Source organism: Belonocnema kinseyi, chromosome 5 (assembly GCF_010883055.1).
Source record: "Belonocnema kinseyi isolate 2016_QV_RU_SX_M_011 chromosome 5, B_treatae_v1, whole genome shotgun sequence".
NCBI lineage: Eukaryota > Metazoa > Arthropoda > Insecta > Hymenoptera > Cynipidae > Belonocnema > Belonocnema kinseyi.
In genome coordinates this window covers 89,619,303-89,628,545 of record NC_046661.1, presented here as the reverse complement: position 1 = coordinate 89,628,545, position 9,243 = coordinate 89,619,303, and positions in this window count along the sequence as shown.

Genomic DNA, 9,243 nt, shown 5'->3' with positions numbered 1-9,243 from the left:
AATCTTCCTAGTTAAAAAATCATCATTGAGATGGAATATTTAGCTGAAAGTTCCTTGTCTTTTGAGAATTATTATTTCAGTTGTAACTTCATCTCTGTCCTGAAAATTGAACCTTTTTGTTAAAAATCCGGTTTGTTGCTGATATTAAATTTTCTTTACTAAAAATGTATCTATTTCGTGTTTCGTCAAAAATCAATCATTGAGGTTAAAAATTCTTCCATGCTAGTTAAAAATGAAACTATTTGTTCAAAAATTAATCTGCTTTAGTTAAAGATTAAATGAATTAATAAAAAATTTAACTATTTGTTTAAAAATGAACTTTTTAGTTAAAAATTCGTATTTTTCATTTAAATTTAACTATTTGCTTAAAATTTAAACAATTTTAATGCAAATTTAATTTATTGGTAAAAATTAATATTTTTGTTAAAAAATCACCTTATCGTTACCGTCACTTTCAATAAAAAATATATTGTTTTATTTTTGCGAATTTAGATTCGGAGGGAACTCCTGGAGATCGATGGCCAAACCGACAAGGACAGTATCCTCAGCACCCTCCTGGTGCTAATGAATATAGTTTCCTAGAACTTGCTCCTTCCTCTTCTTCTTCTCAACATGAATCAGCCTTAGCAGGACCTGTTCACCCACCAAACTCATTTTTTCGCCAACAATCCATGCTGAATTCTGCTTGTGAGTATGATATTCGAAAAAGATACCCCTGTTTAGTTAAAAATTACAGATAACACTTAATGTGAATTCCCTTTCGTTAAAGCTCTTTTAGCCTTAACAATTACATTCTTATTAAATATCTGGTGGTTTCCATTCCATAAAAATTTATCCAAGACGTGAAATTTTCTATGCTATTTTTAACCCTATTATAATAAATGTATATTGTTCCTGCACCTCAGCCCAGGATTGCTTTTGCAGATTTTGCAAAAAAAATTGAAATTTTATTTCGGAATAACTTTAATATTTGTTCCTTATTCTGTAGTAATTTTTTTCCGCAGCTAACCTGAAAAATTCATTATTTCAATTTTATTCTTCTGTTAAAACTTTAACTATTTTGTTAAAGCTTTAAATTTATAGACAAAATGTCAATTATTTGGTGACAAGTTGAATATGCTCAATAAAAATTAATTTAATATTTGAAAATGTAACTTTCCTGTCGAAAAATAATTGTTTTCTTTGAATAAAAATTACATTTCCTGGTGTGAAAATTTAACTATTCCTTTCTTGAATAAAAAATTATCGTTTTTTATTGAAAAATCAACATACAATTTTCTTATTTAGAATTCGTATTTTTGGTTAAAAATTCAACTATTTTGCAAAAAATTTAATTATTTTGTTGAAAAATAAACTATTTTGTTAAAAAGTCATATTTTGAGTACAAATTTTAACCATTTAGTTAAAAGTTAAACAACTTTGTTGAAAATGCATTTTATTGTTTGAAAATTCAACTATCGTGTTAAAAAAACATTTTTGTTTTGGATGAAAATTACTTTTCCTGTAGTGAAAATTTAACTATTTCCTTTTTTAATAGAAAATTCATCATTTTTATTAAAAATTCAACTTTTAAATTTTTCATTGAGAATGCGTCTTTTTGCTTAATAATCCAACTAGTTATTCGAAAATTTAATTATTTTGTTGAGACTTAAATAATTTTTTTAAAAATGTCATATTTTTTGTCAAAGTTTCAACTATTTGATTACAAGTTGAACCGATTTGTTAAGAATTAAATTTATTCTTCAAAGTTTTAGCTATCGTGTTGATAACACATGTCTTATTTTGGTTAATTGAAAATATATAATTTCTTATTAAGAATTCAACTATTTTGCTAAAAATTCATATTCTTTGTCAAAATTTCGAATATTTGGTTGAAAGTTGAACTAGTTTTTGAAATATAAATTTTTTTGTTTAAAAATTGAACTTTCCCCTAAAAAAATAATTTTTTCCTTTGGAGAAAAATCACTTTTTCCGGCGTGAAAATTCAGCTATTCCTTTTTTTATAAATAATTTATCGCTTTATTGAAAATTCAACTTTACCATTTTTCATTTAGAATTCGTCTCTTTTGTTTAAAGATTAAAGTATCGTGTTTAAAACTCATTTTTTCTTTTGGATGAAAATTACTTTTCCTTGCGTAAAAATTATCTGTTCCTTTTATGAATGAAAATTTATAATTTTTTATTGAAAATTTAACTATTTTGCAAGAATTTGGTTAAATCAAAATTTTTTTACTTGAATATAGATTTAATTGTTTGAAAATTAAATTTCACCTTAAAAATTTTTTTTTTTCTTCAGATAAAAATTACTTTTTCTGGCGTGAAAATATAGTTTTTTTTATTTATTAATAATTGATCACTTTATTAATAATTCAAGTTTAAAATTTTGTATTTAGAATTCGTCTTTTTTTGTTAAAAATTTAACTAATTGATCGAAAGTATAATTATTTTGTTGAAAATTAAACTGTTTTGTTAAAAATTTAAATTTGGTGTCGAAATTTAACAACAAATTTAATTTTAAGTTTAATATTAACATTTTGTTACAAAGTCATATTTTTGTTCGAAATTTCAACTATTTGGTTAAAAGTCAAACTACTTCGTTCAATACTAATTTTACTGTTTAAAAATTTAACATTTCGGTGGAAAACAGAATTTTCTCTTTTGGTTTAATCGAAAATATATCTTATTCACAAATTTAGCTACGTATTCCATGATTAGTTTAAAATTAATCTTTTTTTTTCAAGTAATATTTTATGGTCGAAATTGCAACGATTTGGCTAAAGGTTGAATTATTTTGAAAAAAATTAATTTTGTTGTTTAAAATTTTAACTTTCCTGTTGAAAATGGGATTTTCTGTTCATGTTGAAAATTACTTATATTACCTGCAAATTGAACTATTCCATTCTTGCTTAAAAATTGATCGTTCATAATCTAAAAAACGACTTTCAATATCTTAATTGAGAATTCATCTATTTTCTTGAAAGTGTAATTATTTTGTTAAAAATTCAACCCTTTTTTTAAGCAATATTATTTGTTCGTAATTTTAACTATTTGTTTGAAATTTAAATTACTTTGTTAAAAATTAATTCTATTGCTTGAAAATTTCTCTTTAATTTTAAAAAGCCATTTTTTCTTTGGATTGGAAATTACTTTTTTTACCTGCAAATTTAACTATTTTATTTTTTTGGTTGAAAGTTTGTCACTTTTAATTGGAAATCTTTTTTTTGTTGAAAATTCAACAAAAAACTCTTTCAAAAAAAAGTTTTTTTTGTTCGAAATTTCAATTATTTGGTTTGAAGTTGGACTAATGTGTTGAAAATTAATTTCATTGTTTAAAAATTTTACTACTTCATTTTTGATGAAAAATTAATGGGATTTTAATTAAAATTCATCTTTTTTATAGGAAAATTAAACTTCTTGATTTAAAATAATATTTTTTAGTTAAAAATTCGACAGTAACTTTGTTCAACGAAACCATGCAGTACCATAGGAAAATTCCATAAGAATTACAAAATAAATATGAAAAACACTTTAAAATCATTTTTTTTTCATAGTGTAGAGTCAAGTAGTAAACGAGACTTATTTACTTACGTATTATTTTGATTAATATAGTAAAAAGCGCCAAAATTGACATAATTCAAATGTTTAAAAATTACATGGATATTCAAAAATTATAAAGAATAATAAAAAAATAAATAACGAATACACAAATGAATAAAAAAAAGCCTAAAATATATATTATTATCGAATTATAAAATTGTCTAAATTTCAAATAAAGACAAGATTTTCAATTAACAAAAAATAAAATCCCAAATTTCAAAATATCCAAAACTAAAATTCACCGGCTTCAAGACCGACTTTTAAAATAAACGAATTACCAAATTCGCGAAAAATGTGTTAATTCCCGAAATTTCGAATTGTGCAATATAGTTAATTGATTATTAATTTATGAGTAAATAATATAATTATAAATAATGCTAACAATTTAACAAATCATTAATTAATAATTTATTAATTATTTTCAGAAATTTTAAATTTTGTCAAACTTAAATTACAGATATAGAAATATTTATGAAAATTTCACAATTCGTTTCTTTCATAATTCGGCAATTTTGTTGTTGTTGGTAATTTATGATTTGGTAACGAAGCTAAAATATTTTAACACTTGTATGTCACTCTTAAAGAAAGATCATTAACGAATATTTTTTTCTCTTTGGCAGCACTTAAATTAATGGAAAATTATTTTTCGCAGTATTATAATAAATCAATGTTGAAATTAAATTCTGAGAATTGAGAACAAGAAAATAACTAATATTATCTTGTTTTCAAATTTATGGAAATATAATTTTTATAAGATTTTTGAGAAAATGTAGAAACTTTTTAAATAATTCAAGGGTATTAGAGAATAATCTAGAAAATTTTAAAGAACTTGTTTTATCATATAGGATTTTACAAAATATTATGAAAAGTTCCAGTCTCCCAATTAAAACAAATATTGTTTATTATTTTGAAAACATTCAAAATGATTCTCAGTACTACTAAATATTTTTTGAATTTACCCGATTTCTTTTCGTTTTTAATTTGCAATCTTACCAAATCTTACACAACATCATTTTTTTAAATAAAAAATTATTTAAAACTTTCACACGAATATAAAGAAAATTCTCCTTTCTTTTAATTTTGTCAGACATTCTAAGCCTTCAATTTCTGAAAATTATTCAAATTTTTTCTGCATTTTTTATTTAGTCTGCAAGATTTTAAAAATTATCCTAAAATCTGTCAGCTTCTTTTATGACTATATTTGAAATCTTCTAAAATCTTTTAGAATAATTTCTTCAGATTAATTTTTCGAAATAAAAAATTATTTTAATTTTTCCTAGGAACCTGAAAAAATATCTTTTATTTTCGTGAAAATTTACAAGACTTAGAAAGAAACTTTACAAGTTTTATTAATTTTTGAATTGATTCAAAACTTTTAAATATCTCTCAAACTTTTCTTTTAATCCACATTTTAAAATTATTCTTTTTAAATAAAACCGAAACCATTTCGCCTTCAAGCGACCGGAGAATTCCACTATTCTATTTTTTGTTGAAAGCAGATAGTTTTCAATTGAAAAATCAACTGTTAATTTTTTTACTGAAAATTCATCTTTGTCAGTTTTCCGGTTGGCCAATTAGTTCGTTGAGAACAATTGCAGAACATTAAATAAAATATTGTAGTCTTTCAAAAAAATTCACAAAAAGGCGCACCCTAGTATTTAGGGAAATAATATCAAAAGCGTGTTCTTTTTTTTCAATTCGACCCTTCGTTTCAAATATAATTTTTAATGAGAATGCAAAGCAAAATGAAACTTTTTTGAATATCATAGTTTTTCATAAAGAAAAATACTTATTAAAAATAGTTTAAAAAGTAGTAAATAAAAAAATATATAAAAAGTAGACTAAAAAACTTATTTTTAATTAAATATCTGGCACTGAGTTATTTATTCGTAAATGTAAATAACTAATTTGTTAATTCAATTTAACTGGAATAATAGTTACATTTTTTTTTAAAAGCGAAAGTAATTTTCATCCAAAAAGGAAACACGTATTCAATAAAAAATCTAATATTAAAAAAAAGATAAATTAATTTTGAATTAAAATTATGAGTCTTTAATTAAACAAATTCATTTTTAACAAAACAGTTTACATTTCTTTCAAACATGTAATATTTACAAGTAATACTTGAATTTTAAACCGAAAAGGTTGAATGGTTGAATTTTATGCATAAAAGATAAATTTTCAACTTCAATATTTCATTTTCTACAAAAATTTTACAAAAAGTCTTTGAATATTAATAGTAAGGGGAAAATGAAAAATTGGTTAGGAAAAAATTAGTGCACTTTTTAAATAAAGATTTCAGTAAATCTGATATAATAATCCTATAATTAATTTATAGCCTTGTTTTTATTAATTTTTTGCATTTTCTTCCTTTTAAATATCATCTTTTTAGTTATGAATTTCATTATTCGTTTGAAAATTCAACATTTTTGTTTAAAACTTATATTTACATGTTAAAAAGTGAAACTGAAATCTTTTTTCGATAAAAATTAATTTTTTTTAATTTGTCTTTTTGATTAAAAATGTATCGGTTTTAGTAGCAATTTCATATTTCTTGGGTGAAAATTCAACTGTTTGATTAAAATTAATAATCTTTGTTTAAGGATACAACTATTTTGTTAAAAAATTTTTGTTGAACAATTTTTTCTATCAAAGGTGCCTATTTGCAGTTTAAAATTCATTTCTGTTTTCGAAAATCTAAATTATTTTTGGAAACTGATATTTTTTAAGTGAAAATTTAACTGCGTATGTAAAATTTGAAGCACTTCTTGAGAGACTTTTTTAATGAAGGTCAATAAAATAAAATAAGTCTCATCGATAAATGCAGTAGTTGATATTTTAACAAATAATGATTTTAATTTAAATGGAAAACAGATCAATTCAACCAAAAGCAAAGAATTTTGGCAAAAAATTTGAATTTTTAAACAAAAATTGTTCAATTAATTTTTTAGGTAGAAACATTAATTTAGAAGAAAAGAAATGATTCCTCAACAAAATAGTTCAAGTTTCCACAGAAGAAATAAATATTCCACAGAAAATAAAATGTTTGCAAAAGTGTTCAATATGAAACTAAATGGTTAAAATTTCAACCAAAAAGATAAATTTTTTAACCAAGAAGCTAATTTTTTTTTGCCAAAAAGTTCCCATTTTCATCAAAATATATTCAGGAATTTAAAGAAAAAATGGTAGAGTTTTTTAAAACGATTTTCTATCAGTTTTTATTTAGTTCATATTTAAGAGAAAAAGAAGGGAAAAAGGAAAGTTTCTTCAAAATAGGAAAAAATATCAATTCTTAAAAATAGGGAAAAGTTGTATAAAAACAATTTAAAAACAAGTTATTGCATATTGAATAAATACTAATTTTATGAAAATATGTAAAATTATTTCAGGCTGCAAACAACAATTCTAAAAAAGGCTATCCAAATGAAAAACATAAAAAAATCGGTCATTAAAAAAAAGAACGTGATTGCTCAATAGATTTCACTTGTTTGAAAATAATGAGGATATAATTTCTTAAAACTGAAAAATAAGCTAAGCACACAAATTGATTTATTTCTGTACACACAAGGCAGGAAACACGCATATTCAATATCCATGTCTTTGATTTCCTAACATTAAAACCGTAAACAATTTCAAAATTCGAGAATAACACATTTTTTATTATAAAAAGTATATAAAAATTATACAATGAGTTAAATAAATGGATAAAAATATTATATTTGGCAGATATAAATAATATAAATCATATGTACAATTATTTAATTTCTTGATGTATCAACATGAGCTTGATTAATTATTTTCAATCGCTTTAGAGATAAGTTTTATAACTGAAGACTATTAGATTCCTAGTAGAAGGGGAGAAAGGTATTATAAAATTTTTACATTTTTTTATAATTAGTTAAAATTTTTTTATTAATTTGAAAAAGAGAATTTCCTAGTCAAATATTTCCTTTTTCAACTTCAGCCCTCAGATTTATTCGAAATAGATTTGAATTTCAATTTAAGCATACAAATAAGCAAATAAATGATTTCTTATAAAATTGTATTATTATAAACAAATTTTAAAGGCATGCGTTATTTTCATAGGTTTTGCGCGAAAAGAAATCATTTTCTATGAAATACGTTTCAAAAAAGATTTTCAAACCTACCAATCTGCAGGAATTTGTTAACAACTAACATTTAACTTTGTTATAAATAATTTAAGATAACGAATATAAAATTTTCGTCCTCTTTTTTTGAGAAATTTTTCATATATTTTATATGTAAGAAAATAGCTTAATAGTTTCATCTAACTGCAGAATATTATCAATAATTAATTTTTGTATTTGTTATGAATAAGTTATATTGAAAAAGGACCATATTTTTTCGGAAGTAATTAGCTGTGTTGTTCTGTTTGTCAGCTTTAATTTTTTATACATTTTTGTTAATTTAAACAATATTTTGCAGCAGAACAAGTTGAAAAAGCTATTAAGAAAAATATAGGATGATAAATAATTTATCTTCAAAGAAAAACATGAAGATTTTTTTTGCCAACTTAAATTACCTATAACAAAGATAAAAAAATTTTATTTTTAATATATTCTCATAGCATCAGTTTGCAATAAATTTGTTGATCATTTTTGGTAAAACAATTTTTTTATTTTCGTTTTTTGTTTTGTTTCTTATGAAGCTTTATCAATTTTTATCAATTTTTTAAATTCTTAATTCTTCCTTACGATTAAAGGAAAATTTACTTGTCCTATCTAGAAATTTCTAGTAAAAAATATGTACATCCTTTTTGGGTTAACAACTTTTGTCTATTTATTATTTGTCGTTTTTCAAGAAAAAATTTTTTTTTAAATTTTAAATGATTATTTTGAAAATTTGCAACTAAAGCTACAAGTCCTATCAAAAAATTATTTATGACAAATTTGGGTGTGCTTAGACTTCTTTTTGAAGAGCAAATTTTGTCTATTCTTTTTTTTCGACCTTGTGTCGTTTTTCCTAAAATTTAATTTTTTACGAGTAAAACAAAAACTAGATATTTCATCAAAAACTGATTGATCACAAATCTGTACCTCTTTTTAGGGTGAACTACTTTTGTTGAATTTTTGCATTATTTTCGCATGAAATGTCTAGTTTTTGTTTTAATCGTAAAAAAAATTAAAAAATTAAATTTTTGAACAAACGACACAAGCTATTCAAAAAATGAAAAGACAAAAGTTGGTCTTCCAATAAAAAACTTAAAACTCACTCAAATTTGTTAGGAACAATTTTTTAATAGGACTTGAAGTTTCTGTTTTAATCATACAAAATAATCATTGAGTATACAAAAATTTAATTTTGTTGCAAAAGGACACAAAATATGAAAAAAACTGAATAGACAAAATTTGATTCGCTAAAAATGGATCCACAGATTTGTTACTAATAATTTTTAGAGAGGGAGAGTATATTTTCGTTTTATCGTAAAAGATAAAATTGAAAACCGAATTGTTGATAAAGCGAAATTAGGGACAAAAAAGCAATGAAAATAAAAAAGCTGTTTAACCAAAAATCATCTACAAATTGATAATAAACTCCTGTGATAAAAATTTATAGAAAATAAAAAAAAACATTTTATGCAAGAAAAAATATTTTTTCGTCGGATTTTTATCACAATATCTCAAT